At 44.3% G+C, this 21,046-nt stretch overlaps 1 protein-coding gene across 1 annotated transcript in view; it reads right to left on the bottom strand.

Annotated features, from left to right (window-relative positions):
* ATP8B4 (ATPase phospholipid transporting 8B4 (putative)) overlaps positions 1–21,046 on the bottom strand; it is a 3,619,152-nt gene that overhangs the window by 75,035 nt on the left and 3,523,071 nt on the right. The gene's annotated exons all lie outside the window — the stretch shown is intronic.

The following is a 21,046-nucleotide window of genomic DNA, read 5'->3' as shown; positions in this document are numbered from 1 at the left end:
TGCCCTTTCAGAGGCCACGAATTTCGTCTGGTATGCCAGCACCAGCATTTTGCAATCTCTCCTCTTATATCTAATATTACTTCCAGCACTTCAGGGTCTTTGTCTTTTGATGAGATGTCCTCCCTTAGCCAAGAACGACCTTAAATGTCCCAGTTCCAGCATTTTGCCGCTATTGACCCCATTGCCAACAATTTCCTCTAGTATTCAAGCACCATCATTTTTCCACAAGGGCGCCTATGGCAAGAATTACATCTTATGTGCCAAGGTCTGCATTTTGCCATGGATGCACTTCCTGATGCTAAGAATTATATCCAATCAGCCAGCGGCAGCATGTTACTTTCGGTGCTGACATAAGCCCAGAGATATAATGATTGCGAGTCTGGCAGCGGCAGACTCACAATCCGAAAACAAACACACTTTAACTCAGACACTCTCACTCCCTTTCCCATTCACTCTCTTCCCCCTCAGTCACACTCTCTAACTTATTAATTCTCACTCATGCTCACCTCCACTCACTGTCATCAAAACACACATGTACTCATACTTACTGCTTCTCACTCTCATTTGCAAACACACACAACCTTTCACATTCACTAAATCTGAGCCCTGGTGCAACCTGACCTGCTGCACCATTGAAGCTACACCCATAATGTACATGCCCTTTCACAACCTCCACTCACTCACTCCTTCTAACACACTCGTACTCCTTCATTCACTCACTCACTCACTCTCACTTTCATTAATACACTTTCTCAAACTAAGATTCTCACTCATGACAACAATAGTTTAGCAGAAATATTGTGCTGCCTGAGGCATGTGCAGTAAATCTGCTAAATACAATGGATTGTGCCTGTGCCAGGGGATCAAAGTGGAACTACGCCCCTCACATGCACAATCCAGGCATCAAGATGATGTATTTTTATTGTTTTCCGAATGAAAGGAGACAGCGTATACTTCACCCCTTTTCAGGGGTGGGTTGCAACATTGGCATAAATCAAATTGGGATTGCAGAGGTCATCATAACATCTTTGACACAATGACAATACTGAGGGCGCTTTCCTTTTAAACAACACGCTGTGGTTTGATCATACCTCAGCCCATTCAGACCTCTAAGTCCCCTCCCCTTCCTGCCATCAAGATCTTGGAGAGGAAGCTGAGGGGGCTTGCACACTCAGTTAATTCAATAACAGCAGCAGGAAGGGGTGGTCAGTGGTGCTTCACAGAATGTAGGGCTATTCCCTGAAGAACCTAATAAGGAGCTGCCACTGTGTGATGAACATGTTACCTATTGGCAGATGCACTTTGGTATCTGTCCTTGACCACACACGACTGTAAAGTCCGTCCTGGTTTCTGTTACTCTGTCATATAGTGAAGACTGAAAGGAAAGGGCTGGGCCATAACGCTTACTCACACTTTGATTGGTCAGCACTATTTACGGAGACAACCAAACGCTGGAGATATACACAGTGTTTAATTTGAGTAAGTAGTTGCAGAAGGGGCCCACTACCACACATTTATTTGTCTGGCTTGATGGCCAGCTGTCGCCAGACCTTATGTGATCAACCTAAAAAAGAGTTTTTATGTGTACTATAGAAAGAGGGCTTTGGTACTTCCCATATGCTGGTGGAAACGAGTACAGGACCGGACAGACTCATATTGACTTTGAAGCATTTTCAATTGCCTGATATGTGGAAGCCACCTAAAACATAACAACAAGTGGCATGCAGGAGGAAACTTTCCAAACAGAGGAACAACCGTCTTTTTCAAAGCCATTGTATCAGCTGGGTTGGTAGGCGTTCCTGAGCTTGCATATTTTGTGGCAAAGTCAGCCCACCTGCTCCCCATTATTCATGTACAGACAAGCCCAAAGCTGAAACAGCAGGCTATGGACCCAGGCAGGCAAGCCAGAGTAGGGTGGGATAGTGGGAAGGCCAGGGGAGCGGACAGGATGTGCTAGGGACACTCATGGAGTTGGCCATTGAAGGCTCAGCCTCACTAAAGTTTCAGTAATCTATTTGCTGGAAAATGCTAGAGAAGCAGTTGACTTTGTTCCATGTGCATACTTATGCACAAGCAAGAGCAGCATGCCCTTGCTACCAGTTGGCAGAAATGAGGAGGTCTTGATCACACGTAAAGCCACAGAAGGTGTTGCGGCGCTCCCCGATCTGTTTTTTTTAGGTCTCGCCTGACCCAGCGCATGCATTGCTCTGGCGTGACATTTAGTGAGTGGGCTTTAAAAAGCCTACCAGAGTTTTTTGTGTGGCATACTGCGTACGGTTATGTGCACAGGCAGAAGTAGAGGAGCCATTTGGCTTTCCTCTCGCTCTCCCAAACGCGCACGCCTCGCTCCGCCTCTCTGTCTTGCTCGCCCCTCCCCCACCACAGACCGTGGCTCACGGCTGCACGCCTTGTTTCATGTGCATTTCTGGGGCCGTACTGCATGAAATACACCAGGTGGCGCTTACGTGTTTTACAGAGTACCACACAGCATTAGATATAGTTTAAATATTTTGACCCTTCCGCTGCTTCTTATTTCGCAGAAGCCTTTATACCGTTCTGGCCATTATTCCAATTACTTCCCTGATCCTTTGAACGACCGGTAAGAGCTTTTCCGTTTGGCCGCACGTGTTCTATCTGTCCCAAAGCCCCATGTTCTTCTTTCACTATATTCCCTTTAACACATTCCTGAATATCAGGTTTCTGTTAATTACAGCTTATCGAGGCCCCTGCTGACGCCCTAATCGTTATCTCAACTCCCCAGACGGGTTGAGCAGCCTCCCGGAATCTACTTTTGACTCTGAAAACCCTAAATGTTATCAGGTATATTCTACATCATGCTGATGACTGCTGTTTTTTCTGCATTGTTAGCTACTCTATTAGATGCCTGACACACATACCGCTATTTGAGCACGTCCCTTAATGTGGTTTATGGCTTTTTCCATTCTGTCACTAGGTTCTTTGTTGATGCCTTAGCTGGGGATTCAATTCTATTTTTAAATGCATCCCCCACTTTGGTATGTGGTGATTCCTCCACGAGTATCCGTCGCTAGGAAATCACCATCTGGAGTTGCAGCCCTTATTGTTTTGAGCTTTCATTCATCCTATTCTGCTTGTATCATGGCTTGTAACCACAGGAGTATCTTAAGCTCCCACCAGATTTGCATCTATGGTGAGCTCCGGTATTCGTTACTTTTCCCACCTCATACTTTCTCCTTTTTTCCTTATTTTTTCTATTTTTGGTTCATTGGCTACTGCCCCCATTCAAGGCTCTTTGCATTAATGTATATTCCATTTTTTCCCTTTTTCTTGTGCCTGCAAAGGTTGCTCAGAAATGTTCTTTTCTCTGCTCCACGCGACCAGCGTGCGCCTGCAGTTGAGGTAAACTATTAGTATTGCCGTTTCCTTTGTTTCTGTTATCTCCTGAGCGAACAAGTGCTCTAGTGCATGTTCATATTTTTCTTTCCTATTCTTATTTTTATTGTTTCTCTTGTTCTTTCATCAGTCCCTACCTCACTTACTCCTCACCGTAACAGCACAGCAGCGCCTTGGACTGCTGGTCATGTGTGGTAGTGTGGCTGAAGTCCTGTGGCATTAAATAGCGCCGCTGCATCATGAATGTCAAATGCGTTGGTGGATTATTGCATTAATATAGTTTCGAGCAGCACCTTGGATCCTGGCCTCCCTGGCGTTTTTTCTGAAAAGCAATACTCAACAGGTCTGGGGATCAGATGGGCTGCTTCGAAGGTACATCACTGCAGCAACAGAAGGCCTCTGTCCTTGCTTGGAATACAGCCCAGTTACATGCACGTTTCCTCTCAGAGTGGATATTGCTGGCTCAGCGCTCCACTGCTTCACCCTGTCTCTGTGGCATCCATCAACCTGAGGAAACTGTTTTCACACAGGCTGGTTCCTTTGACTCGTGAATGACTAATGACATAATTTAAGTACGTCCCATAGCATCTACTGAGAAGCAACAGAAGAGCTGCCCACTGCAAACACTAGATACAGATCGGGTAACTGCTCAATTTTAACCCAGCCCTCCACCTGGAAAATGAGCTCACACTCATGTAAATGCAATACAATAGGTTCTGCATTTACAAAACTTTTAGCTATTGGCATTTTAAATTACGCCTTTTATTTATGTTTAAAAAAAAACAAAAAAAACAATGACATTTACAATATCTATAGCTCAAAATAATGTCAGTGCAAGACCTATTGCATTGTAAATGCTTTTTTTCCTGTGTGCTTCTACCCGTTCTACGTTGCTCTCTTTCTCCTGTGTGCTTCTGTTCTCACTTGCTCCACGTTGCTCTCTCTCGCCCTTCTTGTCCAGCCGCCATCCGTGTTGCTTCTGACCCCATCCTCTGTGATCTTTCCCGCACCAGTACTCTCTGTGTTGCTTCTGAGACCTGCTTTCGTTATTTCCCTCCACCCACCTTAAAAAAAAAAGCTTTGGCACTGTTTTATTTTTATTTATTTACCAGTACAACTTAGATCACTAAATAAAAAATAAAAAAAACTTCACACGCACGCTGTAGGTGCACTCGTGTTATTTATTTTATCTACAAAATGACACAGCTGCTGCGGCTGCATAATAGCATCTTTTATTTTTTTAATGGTGGGTTCTTCTTTACCCATGCTGCACAACATCGCGAAACAAGTATTGGCATAGCCAATAGGTCGCGCCTTTGGGACCTTATAAGTGTTTAGTTATCCAGCACAATATCCTTGGTGCAACAACATCAACTGTTCCATGGGTAAACACTTATAAGGTACAAGGTTTAGCCATGCAACAGCTGATGTTGTTGCACCAAGGATATTGTGCTGCAAAACTAAATACTTATAAAGTCCCAAAAGCGACAATTATTGGCTATGACAATGCTCGTTTTCTTTTTGCACCTTTACTCGTCAGTTTGCTCTGAACACAGTAAGCCTCCAATATCAAGCTTTTTTTTTAACCCTATTGATATTATTTGCACATATTTATTGTTGAACTCTCAAATAGCAACAGCAAATTAAATTGACATACCTAAAGGGGAAAACTTCAGGCAAAGAAAGCGACTCAATAAAAAACCGGATGAGATCCAGAGAGTTATGAGACAGGCAGTGAGAACCAAGGACTTTTCTCACACTGTCAAATAGGTACCTCCAAAGGGGAAAATGACTGCCGTCAGCTCAAGCACCTCGGATTCCGCTGTCAGAGTTTCTTCTCAAGGCACTACGCAAACGTCTACTCAAGGAAAACCCACCAGGGTCCAAACTACTACAAGTCCACGTGCTGAAAGTGTAATTGAAACCAATTCGCTGCTTTCAACAGTGCAAAAAGTTACAATCCAACTCAGCTTCAGTTTTTGCTCTTCCAACATCGAAAAACAAGGATGTTGAGTCTATTCAGGCCCAGTGGTAGAAGTGGGCGGGAACGGAAGGGCACTGCATGCCCCTACTTCTAAAAATTATTTCAGTACGTTCCCCTACTTCTTACTTTTAATAAAGCATCCCGAGATGGCAAGAATAGTCCGACTTAAAAACGATAACTTTTTTCATTAGATTCCAGGGGCTGCTCGCACTTCTCTGTGAACTTCAGAGGATGTAGCAAACCCCGCCACTCCTGAGCTCGCACAGACCGAGGTCAGGCCCATTGGCATTCCGATTGAGGCTGATTACTCCCTTTGGGATGACAATGAGCCCGCCCTCTGCCTTTAGCATACCAAGTGCCAGTGAGATCGGAGTTGGTGATTATAGAGGAGCTTTCCCCAGACAGAGTACGTGTGGAACTTGACACCATGTGAAATTTGTTAATTTTGTACACAGAGTGAATTGGGCAGGAGCAGTGACCAGACGGAAGAGGTGACAGGAGCGACAGGAAAGGAAAGGTACTAGGGCAGGAGAGGTGACCGGGCAGGAGAAGTAACAGATAGGAGAAGTGACGGGGCAAGAGAGTTGACGTGTCAGGAGCAGTGACGCGACACGAGAAGTGACAGGAAAGGAGAGGTGACGGGGCAGGAGCGGTGATTAGGCATAGGCAGTAGTGATAACCGGCAGGAGCAGTGAACGGATAAGGGCAGTGAACAGATAAGAGCAGTGAACGGGGCAGGAGAAGTGAACGAGCAGGAGCAGTGAACGGGCAGGAGCGGTGATGGGGTAGGAAAAGTGACGGGGTAGGAAATGTGACGAGGCAGGAAAAGTGACGGGTCAGGAGCAGTGACAGGGCAGGAGAGGCAACAGGAAATGAGAGGTGACTGGGCAGGAGAGGTAACTGGACAGGAGAGGTGACAGGGCAGGAGAAGTGACGGGCAGGAGAAGTGACGGGGCAGGAGAGATGACGGGGCAGGAGAGATGACAGGGCAGGAGAGATGACGGGGCAGGAGAGGTGACGGGGCAGGAGAGGTGAAGGGGCAGGGGTGGTGACGAGGCAGGGGAGGTGACAGGGCAGGGTAGGTGGCAGGGCAGGGGAGGTGATGGGACAGGAGGTGACAGGGCAGGAGAGATGACGGGGCAGGAGAGGCAACAGGAAAGGAGAGGTGACTGGGCAGGAGAAGTGACGGGGCAGGAGAAGTGATGGGCCAGGAGAAGTGATGGAGCAGGGGAGGTGGCGGGGCAGGGGAAATGATGGGGCAGGAGAGGTGACAGGACAGGAGAGGTGACAGGGCAGGAGAGGTGACCGTGGCAGGAGAGGTGACGGGCAGGAGAAGTGACGGGCAGGGGAGGTGACGGGGCAGGAGAGGTGACGGGGCAGGAGAGGTGACGGGGCAGGAGAGGTGACGGGGCAGGAGAGGAGACGGGGCAGGAGAGGTGACGGGGCAGGAGAGGTGATGGGGCAGGAGAGGTGACGGGGCAGGAGAGGTGACGGGGCAGGAGAGGTAACAGGGCAGGAGAGGTGACGGGCAGGAGAGGTGACGGGGCAGGAGAGGTGACGGGCAGGAGAGGTGACGGGGCAGGAGAGATGACGGGGCAGGAGAGATGACGGGGCAGGAGAGATGACGGGGCAGGAGAGGTGACGGGGCAGGGGAGGTGATGGGGCAGGGGAGGTGATGGGGCAGGGGAGGTGACGGGGCAGGGGAGGTGACGGGGCAGGAGAGGCGAAGAGGCAGGAGAAGTGATGAAGCAGTAGAAGTAATGGGGCAGGAGCGGTGATTAGGCATGAGCAGGAGTGGTAACCGGGCAGGAGCAGTGAACGCAGCATGAGCAGTGAACGGGGCAGGTGCAGTGAACGGGGCAGGAGCAGTGAACGGGGCAGGAGCAGTGAACGGGGCAGGAAAAGTGACGGGACAGGAGAAGTGACATGACAGGAGAAGTAACAGGACAGGAGAAGTGATGGGACAGGAGAAGTAGAAGTAACGGGACAGGAAAAGTGACGGGACAGGAGAAGTGACGGGGGAAGGAGAGGCAACAGGGCAGGAGAGGCAACAGGGCAGGAGAGGCAACCAGGCAGGAGAGGCAACCGGGCAGGAGAAGTGACCGGGCAGGAGAAGTGACCGGGCAGAAGAAGTGACGGGCAGGTGACTTGACGGGTAGGTGATGTGAAGGGCAGGTGACGTGACAGGGCAGGAGAGGAGAGGCGACCGGGCAGGAGAAGTGACCGGGCAGGAGAAGCGACGGGCAGGAGAAGTGACGGGCAGGTGACGTGTCGGGGCAGGAGAGGTGACAAGGCAGGATTGGTGATGGGGCAGGAGAGATGACGGGGCAGGAGAGGTGACTGGGCAGAAGGAGTGATTAGGCATGAGCAGGAGCAGTGACCGGGCAGGAGCGGTGAACGGACATGAGCGGTGAACGGGGCAGGAGAGGGGCAGGAGCGGTGAACAGGGCAGGAGCGGTGAACAGGGCAGGATCAGTGAACAGGGCAGGAGTAGGCGTTTCCCAGGGTGACTTGAAGGGTAGGGGGCCAGTTTAGTTTGGGGGGACCGGTTTTGTACAAGTGCAGGAGTTTTAAAAACACTGCAAAGTTCTTTGTATATTCAGCAGGTTTCGGTCAACAATACAAGTGCCAAGATAACTTTGATGATCAATGTATCTGCTGGAGAAAGATGGGAGCATGTTTTGTCTAGTGGCTCTTTTACTCAACTAAGGTAGTGCAGAGGTGAAATATGCCTGCCTACAAAGAACATGTACCATGCATATCAAAAAGCAATATGTTATGTGCATAGTTCAGTGGGTACTGCTTTGTGTTCACTTCCCGAATGAAAGAACACTTGAATACATATGGCCTGGCAGTTCGGGCTGGACTGTTCCCATTGGGCGCAGAATCTAGACTGATTTGCATATGGCTGGGTCCAAACTGGAATGGCATGGTGAGCAAAAAACGATGGATTTAAGCCCAGATCTCTGAACTGGGGTGAATGTATGACATTGCTCTGCATTCTGTCCATCAATTGTTCTTTTTGCATTTGTCACCCGAATAGGACAGGTATGCTCAGACATGAGTCCTGTGCTCTCCATGCCACTGGAATCAAGCTACCCTGGCTGATGAGGGCTGAAAGCCTGAAACCGGTCCTAGGATGCTTGTTTCCAGTCCAGGGAGGACCTGGCCTGGCAGTTTGGGAGGGACTGTTCCCATTGGGTGCAGGATCAAGACTGATTTGCATATGGCTGGGTCCAAACTGGAATGGCATGGTGAGCAAAGAAACAATGGATTTAGGCCCAGATCTCTGTAGTGGGGTGAATGTATGATATTGTTCTGCATTCTGTCCACCAGTTGTTCTTTTTGCTATATTATGATTGAGCAGCTAGCTGGCTGACATGAATATGAAGAAGCCTTTATGGGTTTCCGGGAGTCTAGATTCTCCTGAAGAGTCCCCTCCTCTTCTGAGCCCTGCTTAACACATGTGTACAGGAGGAGCCCTGTATTCATGACCTCAATGTTTGAGACAAAAAATAATCATGGATTTCTGAACGATGAGAGTAAAAGCATTAAGGTAACAGCTATAGGGGAGATGGGCCGTTGATTCCCTCCTTGGTCGTCACCTACCCAGTCGGTCTTTAGACAGACTTCCTTTCGTCTCTCCTTGCTGTCTCTTCCCTTATCCTCCCTTTCTCGAATCTTCTGCCCCACCACTACTTTTCTCTCTCCTTTCTCTCCTCTCCTAATGTATTGCCTATTTTTCGATGTATTGTGTAATTGTTGATATTTTCTGTTACACTGTTGATTCTGATGTAAAGCGCTCTGATACCTTCGGGTCTAGCCAGCGCTATATAAAACTCTTTAAATAAATAAATAAATAAATAAACAAATAAATGTTGTTCCTGCTTATATTTCACACGCTTTACATAAACCTGTATTCCCCTATGAGTGTTTGCTTTTTCCTGAATTAAACCTCAAATAAACATGTTTATCCATTGTTTTAATTAAATAACGTTATAAGCTGTAACTGGTCAGTGAAATGCTAAATGTACAAAAAATTGGTATGTTTTGCTATTTCTAGCCACATCCCTGACTCCGCCCACTGATTCAATCTTCGGTTATTCTCGCCCCCTGATTCTCCACCCACAGTTCCCCTAATTTTTTTCCCCACTTCGACCACTAATCAGGCCCCTGGCTTTATAGCATCTCTCAGCTGGCACAACAACAGTGGCAGCTTAAGTGAAAATTCAACACAGGCAGCAAATTATTCTCATTCAGACACCCTGGGCATGCAACTCAGGCCATAGCCAAAAGAGCTATCAACAAATTAGGTCACAATAACCAACCACCTTAAGGCAGGTACTTTAAACACCTCAGGGCATGTCTACAATGCTGTAACATCGGCCAGCAAAAATTAAAATCAATATAATGATATCTGGTCAGCTAAGCCGAGTATGCATTGCTCAGCATTGTCCAACCACTACAAGGTAAATGAAACTACAGCAATAATTCCAAAACAGCTGAGTCCTTCAATGTCATCAGTGTCACACTCTTGTATTGCAGCTTCTGCAGTCAGACTCACCAGAATATTACTTTTATTTAAATGTGGATGAATGTCGCACTCTTTAATCTAATTACTTCTTCTTAGTCGATATGTGTGCTGCTCTGTATTAATGCCTGCCGAGCATTACTCATACAAGTTTAAATTTGGGCCTAACACCACATAGGGCTGCTAGGACTACAGTGCGAACTCCTTAAATGTGAATTGTGAACATTCAACATACTTTTCAAATTAATCAAAATTGTATCAGATGCTTTAACATTTATTTAGGTCATCATAAAATCATAGAAACTGAACGTTTGTTCGTAGAATCACTTCTTAATCATTAACACAATGCATTAATTTAGAACAATTTCATGAACCACCACCCAATGCATTTCGGGACATCCTTGTCCCTTCGTCAGGGGTTCCAGTTGTCAACTAAAAAACAATAACAAGGAAACAATATAAACCGATGCCATATTTAAAGATCATACAGAAATTGTACATTATACTTAGGGTTTCATCATTTTTAAATAAACTACTTAACTGAGTCATGATTCATAAACCTCACATTTGAAATCTCAACAGTAAATGAATGCTCGAGTGTCAAAAAATTAGCCTGTACTCATACAGTAATCAATGAATAACAACATTACAAATGTAGCCAAAGCATACCTTGGAAATACGTGTAGAACTCTATCTAAACGGAAAGAAATGCAAAAATACAAAAAATCAGCCGTCATTAAAGCCCATAAATGTCGATGCCTGAAACTACTAAAACTAATGGATCTCACGTGCTCACCTTATCGAACAAACGAATCGTCGTGGTTCAATGACCAAATACAATTAGCTGATGCCGACTCTGTAAAAGAATAGGTGTAGGAAAAGGTATGTATTTCTAGCGTAAATGCACAAACAAGGTTCACGTCGGTTGAATCTAAACCATACGCTCACCTCTATATGACGAATCAATTGTCAGTCAATATAGGGAATCATCAGTGCCTACAGAGAATAAAGGTAACATCAGTATCTTTGGAAAGAACTGATTCTCGGAAATGCAAGTCAAACTATCGATAGAAGCTTACCTATTTCCTTTCGAGTAGTTCCGAACTAACCCGTTTGGCTGTGTAAACAATACACTTCCGTGTCACCCCGCTCAGCCAGTAAACATAGCTACCGGGTAAATAATAGTAATAGAAAACAGACTGCGTCTAAAGGATTCCATAGACCCGATGATTAAAACGTATTGCAAAACGAAACACGCGTGTCTACTTAGTGGATAATACAATGAATCCACAAGAATATTCTCTAGACAAGGTCATTTCTACCACGGTTCTCCATTAATCATAAGTGAAACGAATTAGTATTTCACAACAACGAACGGCCTCATAATTCAAACAAAAAAACTTTATGTGTTTTAAACACATACAAACTCAACTAAGTAGACACGCGTGTTTCGTTTTGCAATACGTTTTAATCATCGGGTCTATGGAAATACATACCTTTTCCTACACCTATTCTTTTACAGAGTCGGCATCATCTAATTGTATTTGGTCATTGAACCACGACGATTCGTTTGTTCGATAAGGTGAGCACGTGAGATCCATTAGTTTTAGTAGTTTCAGGCATCGACATTGATGGGCTTTAATGACAGCTGATTTTTTGTATTTTTGCATTTCTTTCCGTTTAGATAGAGTTCTACACGTATTTCCAAGGTATGCTTTGGCTACATTTGTAATGTTGTTATTCATTGATTACTGTATGAGTACAGGCTAATTTTTTGACACTCGAGCATTCATTTACTGTTGAGATTTCAAATGTGAGGTTTATGAATCATGACTCAGTTAAGTAGTTTATTTAAAAATGATGAAACCCTAAGTATAATGTACAATTTCCGTATGATCTTTAAATATGGCATCGGTTTATATTGTTTCCTTGTTATTGTTTTTTAGTTGACAACTGGAACCCCTGACGAAGGGACAAGGATGTCCCGAAATGCATTGGGTGGTGGTTCATGAAATTGTTCTAAATTAATGCATTGTGTTAATGATTAAGAAGTGATTCTACGAACAAACATTCAGTTTCTATGATTTTATATTGACCTAAATAAATGTTAAAGCATCTGATACAATTTTGATTAATTTGAAAAGTATGTTGAATGTTCACAATTCACATTTAAGGAGTGCGCACTGTAGTCCTAGCAGCCCTATGTGGTGTTAGGCCCAAATTTAAACTCACCAGAATATTACGGCAAAGATTTGTAAATTTTGCTGCACAAAAATTTAAGTTTTGCAGCATTATTGCATCACTTTATTTTGTGCCAATTTGCATCATAAAATCTGTTTTTTTCCCACTACATTCTGGCTGCCTGCTGCCATTGCTTCCACCTCAGCACGGCACCTGTCCTCTTCTCCACCACCTACACTTCTTCATTGATCCAAAAACAACACAATAAACACTGTGGAAAAACGTAATTTTAATGTTTACAATACCAAGTATTAGGGAGGTTCTTCAGCGTGTTGGTCATGCTTTTTGTTAACATTTCTGCGTACTATTTAATTTTTTCTAACTGCTAACGTCCCATTTTATGCTATAAATTCTTGTGAATGACAGTAGAATGTGGATCATCAGTTCTCCAGCAGATAAATAGACCTCAAGGATATTTCTTTGTTTCTTGATTTGACTCAGAGTGTTAGCCAACTGTACGTCTGCTCATCTGCTGCCCTCACGACATCACATGCATCAGATGGCAGTGTACGTCAGCGCTCGGATGGGTGCTTGCTTCCTTGAATATTAATAAGCCAAGCTGCACAGTGAGATTCCGTAAGCAACCCATTGATATTCCGCCAAGAATGCCAATGAGATTTCACCAGGCAGCTGAGCGAGATTAATGCCATCAGGACATATGTGATCCACAAGACAGCCAGTGGCTGAAACAGTCACAAAACAGCTTGTGTTTAGAATCCTCATTAGCAAAACACTTCCGCCAGCACACACAACCGATATTTACCGGGCAGCCAGGAGCCCCAGGAAGACTGGAGTATGGGCCAGATATCCGGCAGATACCTCGAGTCAGCCTACTGGACACCTCCAGGCAGCAGAAGTAACTCTGTCGCACAGCACATAGTGCCTTGTGCCACAAGGAGCATGAAGAAATCCACAGTGTTGCACAGATGAGGGCCAGGGATACCAAGCTGCTCTCTAAAGCCCCATGACTTCCCAATGCAGCAGGATCCCTCCTCTGCCCCGCCTCGCCCACTCTACTTACTGCAGTCTCCCTGCGATGCAACCTGCAGGTTAATTTGCAGAGTCCAAGCTTGCACGTGAAGGTCACACTCGCTGCTATAGGTGTTGCCATCACTAACACACACTGGCTGGGGAGAAGGTACACACTCCATGGGTCACACACACACCTCAAACCATGAACAGGATAGACCGGCTCTAGTGTGCACTGTGCCTATTGAACTCTATGTTCACAATTTTCAACTATTAATTAATATCAGACACTAAACATAATACCACGATGTTGATATATTACATATCAGTATTTACTCAATTTTTCTCTTTACACAGATTGTTTACTTTTTCATGTTCATATTCCATTTATATGGTATTTCATCACATATGATAACAATCCAACTTGTTGAGAAATACTTCATCTCATTACAATACATGAAAATTATTCAACTCTCGAATTTCTATGATGATTCCATAATTGCTACTGAACCAAATTTAACCTCTGGCCCAATGCATTTCGTAACGCTTGTTCCATCCTCAGGGGCAGTGTTCTGCAAATAAAGATTTTCAATTACTATACATATATACAATCACGACTACATGCATTAAACTGGTTTACTTGTCTGGGGTCTACCATAACAATCATTCTTGTTCTGACTATATCATGAAATACAGAAATGTGTAATACTATCTCAAAAATATACCTGTATTATGTAAAACACCAATGGTTTCCTAATAATTTCATAAACATTTCGATTAAGCCACAGACAGTTCTGTTATCTGCTGTATATACTAGAAACCAATGATCACAAAACAATATCTAAAACATTTAAGCGGCTTCATATACTCTCAGTACCTCTCGTAAATACTCTGTGTAACAAGCATATTCAACATCTCAATAAACTCGCTAAATGGGTGGAGAAGTCTGTCTTTTCCACATGTCAAGACTAACATTATCCTAAGGATTTAGCCTAGAGCCTTAATCTGCCAATTTGAGACTTCCTGCAATGATCTGAAACTCACCGCCGTTGCAATGAACCTGTCTCTTCGCCACAAGCGTGTTTATATAAGATGGACGAGTCAGTTAACTTTTGGTATCTGAAACTAGATACACAGTTGCCATTAGTATACTTTCTAGCTTTATTGGTCTATCCTGTTCATGGTTTGAGTAGTAGTATTAATGTGGAGCCAACACATGATTATAGTGTAGCACCCTTGTATAAGCATAGGTTAGAGTGAAAACATTGTGTGAAGATTGAGTGCGCCTCTCACTAGGTTGTGGGTATTTAACTTGAGTTCACACACACACCTCCCCATCTCCACCTCACATATGGCGCCAAACTGCATTTTCCACAACGGTGTGAAACGTGTGTGCATACAGCCAATAACATTTCACAATGTTTTGCTTCCTGCTGGAGATATTTGCAGCCAGAATGATAAATATCAAGGTCATCACACTAGTGAGCTGATTTCGCACTTATTTAGTGAACTGCAAAATCGTGAAAAGTTGGAGAGTCTGTTCAGTTCAACAGCTAACAGTGCTCCCGTTCCTACCGCTGAATCAAACCTATGACCTGGGAAACGTAACACTCAAACATAAGGATTGACTTTAACTTTGTTGCCTGTGGATATGAATCTCCTATACAATAACATAACATAACATACTTCAAGATCCCTCAGCTCAAACGACAATCTGGCACCCTGAAAATGCATCACAAGGCATAGCGACATCTCGAATCAAGGCAAAATAGACACACTTTTAACTTCACGTCCAAAACTTTAGGATCTAAGCACCACTAACATTGTTGCCATACAATTCATACCATAAAATATTCTAGCACACAAGGAAGCCACGGCAGTGACATGGTCAACTCAATCTGCAGTCCATACAATCTGCGGAAACTGGACGATCCGAGCAGAATGGTTAATTCTGATTACCCTTTCAAAAAGGCCACGCTATCTAACAGCTTTCCTAAAGAAAGAAAAAGAACAAGTTCCAAGCTTACCCTCTTTTAATCAAAAAAGCTCCTACAGATATCCGGGCAGGGAACATTCTCAAAGACTAGCATCTTTAAAGAAAAGCGGCAGCCCCTCTTCAACCAACTGCACCTGTTAAAACTTAAATCATTAATTGTCTCCACATACACAAACAGCCTGGGAGACACGGCAAAATGGGGATGGGCTTCGACCTCAGCCAGACCAAAATCAAAGTGACTTGCACCTAAAGATTACATCAAGTTCATACCAAGTATTGAGAACAAGGCTGACACTATGTCCTTAGTCTCCTCAAATGTGGCAGGACTGGAAAATCCTTTTAACAGACTCTGACGCAATGTCTTTTTTAATATTGCATGATATCATATGTATTCAAGAATTCTGGTGCGATACTGATACACCAATAGAAGCATAATGTGAGTTCCCCCCTGCCACAAGATTACATACAAATGGCCCAGCAATGGGTGATCATTCCATTTAGCTGTCAGCCCGCTGGGATTTTGCTGCCACTGAGTAGAGCACAGGATACAAATACTTTTTATGTTTTAAAATAAACAATTAGTGTCATAATCAAACAAAGTGCAATGCATTCCTGTTTAACATGTATATACATCCAGCATTCTCAGGGAAACACCAGATGGTGAAGAAACTGAAGCAGTTGATTTCTGATATCAGGCGTAATTATGCTAATGCACAACGTCTCCTGACTTAAGATCTCAACTTAAATTTGCTACATAACCCCTTTCGTAGTATCGCACATGAAACAGCTGAGACCTGGAGACTGATTCCATTGCATCTCACAAGGCCACAAAGAGCAGACTCACTAGACGCACTCTTTAGCTACTCTGGAGGCATTGTCCCTATGAGCCTAAACAGGCGCTTTCAGGAAGATCAACCTTTCCATCCCCTCATCTTTGCCCAAACATATCAGCTGTATTGGATTATACATTCTGCTCAGTCACTCTGTTCAATGATATCACCTCATACACCCTCCTCCCACAGCTCGAAAGTGACCATAAGCAACAGATTATGTTTATAAAAACATCTTTCAGTGCTCATACCACCCTAATACTTATTGTCTCAAACGACTCTCACCATAACTGGATACGGATCAAACGGAGCTCGGAAGTTGCCATACAGGACAATTACTGGAAGCAATTGTCATTCAATCAAGATAGTGCTCCAATATGCTCAATCAGTGATTGTGAACTCCTCGTGCAAAGGTTACTTTCTGCTCTTGTTATCAGCCAATGAGCTAACTTACCAACAAGGTTCATTTACTTCAAAACCATGGTTCACAAAAGAGTTTAAGAGCCAGAAAAGAACCTTGATCAAGAAGTTATGATCACTTAAATCATGGTCAAATTCCATCCTGTTGGCAGACGTTGATACCCTGTGCAGTCACTACAAAAACAAATTTGGCAAGCTAAACAAAAATACGAGGAAGCACTTCAGACCAAACTTTTTCTTTCATGCTGAAACAAAAACCCAAGAGACTGGGATAATCATTAACCTTTTAAACAGGGGGTGAGTGTCAACAAATATAAATCGGAGCAATGTCGCCTCAGAAAATTGAATAAAACATGTCACCACTCTGTACAAAGCCACAACGAAAAGGTTCAACCAACAACTCAGCCCGAGCAAGAAAAAACTCGGGCAACATATATTTGTTGCAACAGAAGTGCCACTCCACTGACAACTTTTTTGGACATAAGAATAGCAAATGCAATTCAGAAAAGCAGAGATGATTGCGCACTGGGCCCTAATGGCATTCCAGCCTCCATATGCAAACACATTGAGGTCTCTTGAATATTTGTTTAACCCTCTGCATAACCACTGAATCTATCCTATCTTACTGGCAAGTTCTGATCCTACACCCTATCTATAATAAAGGGCCAGTGGCGCTACCCTACAGTTATTGAGATCATGCACTTCTGGATGTCGAGGCCAAACATGTGTCGCTCTTGCTGAAGAATTTAGAAGAACGCGCAACAGTAAATACATTTAATCAAACTGGCTTTAGACCATTCCCCGGCACCATCGGCAATCTTGTGGCAATAAGGATGCTTGCAGCAAAACAGAAAAGGAAAAAGGAGCTGCTCTACTGCTGTTTTATAGACTACAGCAAGGCTTTTGACCATGTTAAAAGCCAATTGCTTTGGACTAATCTTTAAGCCTGGAAAATAATAGAACCATTACGCTACATCATTTTGCTGCTCTACTCTGCCACCTGGGCCAGAGTAAAACTGGGTTACAATTCAGCAGTGGATGACAAAAATAAATATTGAACAGGGCGTCAAGCAGAGGTGTGTATTAGCTCCTGCTCTATTTAATCTGTTTATGTGTCATCTGGTATCCATATCAAACCTGGTAAAGAGCCACGCACCAAGATTGGCGAATCATCACATCACCTCACTTTTCTATGCGTTTGACATAGTTATTTTAAGTCAAACACTGATTGGGCTCCAAATTCTGCTTGTTGTGTTACACAATTATTGACGCTCAAACGGCACGAAAAACTATGGAAAAAATCTTTTTGTGATTTTTGGCAGGAAAAAAGAAATGTTTGTTCCTGCCATCTTAACAACCATCGCCTGAAAATATCAAATAAATACAAATATCCTGAGTGCTGGCTTTATGAGAAGGAAAGTCATTTATTTGGCCTCACTACAATTTGCATTTCATACTATCTTTAAGAAAACAAAACCGCACGCCTTTTTTAGGGGGAATGTATTTATTTGCATTTTCTTAGTTACATTACAAAACCACATCAGATAGTCAAAGCATCTCATTTCTGTTTTCATTACAAACAGAGCGAAGTCCGACAATAATGTCACATAGATAATCAACAGTATCAAATAGTATCTGTCAACGGAACCCCACGTCCCCCCTCTCTCCACCCATGTGTCCCCACTCCCCCCCAGTCTACTGCGAATCCGTGAGTGCAAGGCCATAATAAGTTAACCATGGCTTCCATATTTTCCAGAATTGTTCGGGCACCCCCTTGCTTTATAGGTTGTTTTCTCCCCCAGCATATACATGTCCATCCCTCTTCGCCATTCTTCTACTGTTGGATTAGTCGCAACACCTTATGTCCTCGCCATGTCTCTTTTGGCTACTACCAGGACCAGCTGGAGAAACATCAGCTTCACTTTGGGGAGATCAATCTCTGTGGATATACCCAGCAACATGAACATAGGATCAGGGGTACTGATTCTTGCAATATAAGCTCCAGCTCCTTCAGCAGCATGCCCCAATATATCTGTACATGAGTGCACCCATAGACAGTGTGAAAGAAGGTCCCTTCCATGGTCTTATGTTTCATACAATTGGGCGATTCCGCTCTGCATATCTCATGCAATCAGGCTCTGTCATAGTACATTTTGTGTAAATACTTGAATTGAATCAATCTCAGTCTGGAACTAGTAGCTACTTCCCTAGGATGCATCAGAGCCATTTCCCAATCTAAGTCGGCTATGTCTCCCAGGTCCGCCTCCCAGTGTGTTTTCAGTTTTCGCAAGGGGTCTGGTGTGTTATTCATAATTGTCCTATAGGTCCGGGACACTGCCTTTTCCCCAATGTCGTTCATCAAGAGTCGTCCTTCTAGTGGAGCATATTCTGGGAGGCGCTCCATGTCAATATGTGGTGCCCGCCAAGCATGTTTCAGTTACAGATATTTGAAATGTTGCGTCTTGTTAATTTCGTACTCTATCTGGAGGCAAATAGAACGTCACCAGCTCCTTACGATATACTATGTCCTTAAGCAGAGAAATGCCCACTAAGTCCCATTTCTGACAACCTTTCAGCTTGGCAAATTCCTTGAGTCGTATTCCCTCCCAGAGTGGTCACCCGACCGTTCCATTTCATGGGCCTCTCCGCCTTCTTCCATGCCATTATCACAATTTGTGTGGCCGGCAGCATTTTTGCGGTTCCCTTGCCAGTAAAGATAATGTGAGTATGGCCTTTTGAGGGATTGCGTGTGTTCAAGCGCCTATGCAGGGTGGTCCCTCTTGCTGAATTCCCATTCATTAACTACTATCAAATGAGCTGTCCAATAGTAAGCCCGTAGGTCCGGCAGGGAAGAAAAAAAGTTACTTACCTGTAACTACAGTTATCCAGTATTGGTATCTTTCATAGATTCACATGCCTGAATCATTCCCCGTAGCCAAGGCGGGAGTCCCACGGTAATAATACATACAAAAGCAGTGCCTTAGTAAGAAACTGTAGTAGGCTGACAAGACAATAGGCCCAAAAGGTCCAAAGCTTAGTAGCCTATCTACCTCATTCTATGAAAAGAACCGAAAAAATAGTTCCAACCAATCAGATACCAGCACCCTCTAGAACCTTCCCAGCAGAGGCAGTTCTCATCAGATTTTCTAAGCACAAGTGAGAAGTATGTATCCCCATTAGAGAACTGTCCTGCCGGGGAGGAGGGTGGGTGCATTTGAATCTATGAAAGATACCAATACTGGATAACTGTAGTTACAGGTAAGTAACTTATTTTCTTATCCAGTATTGGGGCATCTTTCATAGATTCAAATGCCGGAATCAGAACAGCAAGCAGTAATCCTAATAATGTCGTTTGCGGAAGGTGGGAGACAAGGCGTAAATCTAAATATCCCCCACACATCCGGAAGGTTATAGAGCACTAGAATATGTAAATACATGCAAATGCAGACACCTTCTAAAATGAGATAGTTATAGCCTTTTATCATACTGCATATCAAAAAACAATATTTGACAACCAGAAACATTACAGTGAATATGATCATACTTAAACATCATAAATGCAATATGAGAGACATTTAAAAGTCTAATCTTAATGAAGGAAATGTTGAAGAACAGCTTGTCCCACTGCTGCATCGTCCTGCGACGCAGACTGTAAGCAGTAGTGCTTTGTGAATGTGTGGACATTCTTCCATGTCGCAGCACGACAAATATTAGATAGAATATCTCTACAGTCCTGAGAAATTTTGAGATCCTTAAATTCTAAGAAGTAAGGAGCCAGGCGTGCAAGTGAAGCGATTGTGGATCCGGTTGTAAAGTCTGACCTCTCTCTTGTCAGCATTGTGAATGTTGGATTTAGATGAACAGGACGCTGCTGTGACAACTGGAATAACACTTGAAACCAATACTGCCTCGGCCAGCGAGGAGCAATTAGGATAAGACTGCAATGTTCCCTCTTCATTTTTTGCGAAACCCTCGGTAATAATAGTATCGGGGGAGAAGCATACGCATAAATCCCTGACCATCGCATGGACAGGGCATTCCCTCTTGATTCCCGCTGAGGAAATCTGCTGGCGCAATAAAGGCATTTGCTGTTCTGTTGTGTTGCAAACAGATCTAGGGTTGGCGTGCCCCACATCCAGAAGATCCTCTTCAACAGTTCTTGCTCCAACTCCCACTCGTGACATCCTGTGAGAGATCTGCTGAGGTTGTCGGCCAGAGAATTCTGAATTCCATTGACATGCTCTGCTCTGAGGGTTATGCCATGTTTTATAACCCACTCCCAACATTCTTAAGCTTCCTGCGATAGGGAGAGAGACCTCGTTCTTCCCTGCTTGTTGATGTAATACATGTTGGTGGTATTGTCCGTGCACACCAGCATGGAGGAGTTCGAGATTCTGGAAAGGGGCGACCACTCGGTCCCCCCGAACGTATGGTTGGGTGCCCCGAACGCCCCGGGAAACCATTTTGGGCGGGAGGCGTGGCTCGGCTGGTATGCCCGAAGTGGCGTAACCGGGGCGCGCCCTTCCCCGCCCAGGAGGGGTTGTCCTAGACACCCGCACGGAAGACCACGCCCAGTAGGCGGACCAGAGGAGGGTCCACGCCCTCCTGCAGATGGATAAAGAGAGCGGGAATCCGAAGAAGCGTCCTCTTGTTACTGTGCTCTGAAGGCTGCACCCACTCGTTGCTCGTGAGCCCTCGACGGA

This window comes from Lissotriton vulgaris, chromosome 2_1 (genome assembly GCF_964263255.1).
Source record: "Lissotriton vulgaris chromosome 2_1, aLisVul1.2, whole genome shotgun sequence".
Lineage (NCBI taxonomy): Eukaryota > Metazoa > Chordata > Amphibia > Caudata > Salamandridae > Lissotriton > Lissotriton vulgaris.
This window is presented reverse-complemented; position numbering and strand designations above follow the sequence as displayed.